This window comes from Babylonia areolata, chromosome 2 (assembly GCF_041734735.1).
Source record: "Babylonia areolata isolate BAREFJ2019XMU chromosome 2, ASM4173473v1, whole genome shotgun sequence".
In the NCBI taxonomy this organism is placed as follows: Eukaryota; Metazoa; Mollusca; class Gastropoda; order Neogastropoda; family Buccinidae; genus Babylonia; species Babylonia areolata.
This window is the reverse complement of record NC_134877.1, coordinates 66431952-66434451: the sequence shown is the minus strand read 5'-3', so window position 1 is coordinate 66434451 and position 2500 is coordinate 66431952. Positions and strand designations below refer to the sequence as shown.

General features: G+C 34.3%; 1 protein-coding gene across 1 annotated transcript in view; it reads left to right on the top strand.

Annotated features, from left to right (window-relative positions):
- Positions 1 to 2500, top strand: part of LOC143278150 (uncharacterized) — a 54005-nt gene that overhangs the window by 9314 nt on the left and 42191 nt on the right. The window lies entirely within an intron of this gene.

Below are 2500 nucleotides of genomic sequence, written 5' to 3'. Positions count from 1 at the left end.
ACACAGCAACAACCACCAGTTAAAACAACAACAACAAACACCATCAATAAACACAGTAACAGCAACAAGTTAAAACAGCAACAACAAACACCATCAATAAACACAGCAACAACCACCAGTTAAAACAACAACAAGAAACACCACCAATAAACACAGCAACAACAACAACCACTAGTTAAAACAACAACAACAAACACCATCAATAAACACAGCAACAACCACCAGTTAAAACAACACCAAGAAACACCACCAATAAACACAGCAACAACAACAACCACCAGTTAAAACAACAACAACAAACACCATCAATAAACACAGCAACAACCACCAGTTAAAACAACACCAAGAAACACCACCAATAAACACAGCAACAACAACAACCACCAGTTAAAACAACAACAACAAACACCATCAATAAACACAGCAACAACCACAAGTTAAAACAACAACAACAAACACCATCAATAAACACAGCAACAACCACAAGTTAAAACAACAACAACAAACACCATCAATAAACACAACAACAACAACAAGTTAAAACAACAACAACAAACACCATCAATAAACACAGCAACAACCACAAGTTAAAACAACTACAAACACCATCATTAAACACAGCAACAACAACAACAACAAGTTAAAACAGCAACAACAAACACCATCAATAAACACAGCAACAACAACCAGTTAAAACAACAACAAACACCATCAATAAACACAGCAACAACCACAAGTTAAAACAACAACAAACACCATCATTAAACACAGCAACAACAACAACAACAAGTTAAAACAACAACAACAAACACCATCAATAAACACAGCAACAACAACCAGTTAAAACAACAACAACAAACACCATCAATAAACACAACAACAACAACAAGTTAAAACAACAACAACAAACACCATCAATAAACACAGCAACAACCACAAGTTAAAACAACAACTACAAACACCATCATTAAACACAGCAACAACAACAACAACAACAAGTTAAAACAACAACAACAAACACCATCAATAAACACAGCAACAACAACCAGTTAAAACAACAGCAACAAACACCATCAATAAACACAGCAACAACAACCAGTTAAAACAACAACAACAAACACCATCAATAAACACAGCAACAACAACAAGTTAAAACAACAACAACAAACACCATCAATAAACACAGCAACAACAACCAGTTAAAACAACAACAACAAACACCATCAATAAACACAGCAACAACAACCAGTTAAAACAGCAACAATAAACACCATCAATAAACACAGCAACAACCACCAGTTAAAACAACAACAAGAAACACCACCAATAAACACAGCAACAACAACAACCACCAGTTAAAACAACAACAACAAACACCATCAATAAACACAGCAACAACCACCAGTTAAAACAACAACAAGAAACACCACCAATAAACACAGCAACAACAACAAACACCAGTTAAAACAACAACAACAAACACCATCAATAAACACAGCAACAACAACCAGTTAAAACAACAACAAACACCATCAATAAACACAGCAACAACAACCACAAGTTAAAACAACAACAACAAACACCATCAATAAACACAGCAACAACAACCACCAGTTAAAACAACAACAACAAACACCATCAATAAACACAGCAACAACAACCAGTTAAAACAACAACAACAAACACCATCAATAAACACAGCAACAACAACCAGTTACAACAACAACAAACACCATCAATAAACACAGCAACAACAACCAGTTAAAACAACAACAACAAACACCATCAATAAACACAGCAACAACAACCAGTTAAAACAACAACAAACACCATCAATAAACACAGCAACAACAACCAGTTAAAACAACAACAACAAACACCATCAATAAACACAGCAACAACAACCAGTTAAAACAACAACAACAAACACCATCAATAAACACAGCAACAACAACCAGTTACAACAACAAACACCATCAATAAACACAACAACAACAACAACAAGTTAAAACAACAACAAACACCATCAATAAACACAGCAACAACCACAAGTTAAAACAACAACAAACACCATCATTAAACACAGCAACAACAACAACAACAAGTTAAAACAACAACAACAAACACCATCAATAAACACAGCAACAACAACAACAAGTTAAAACAACAGCAACAAACACCATCAATAAAACACAGGAACAACAACAAACACCATCAATAAACACAGCAACAACAACCAGTTAAAACAACAACAACAAACACCATCAATAAACACAGCAACAACAACAAGTTAAAACAACAACAAACACCATCAATAAACACAGCAACAACAACCACAAGTTAAAACAACAACAAACACCATCAATAAACACAGCAACAACAACAACAAGTTAAAACAACAACAAACACCATCAATAAACACAGCAACAACAACAACAACAAGTTAAAACAACAACAACAAACACCATCAATAAACACAGCAACAACAACAAGTTAAAAC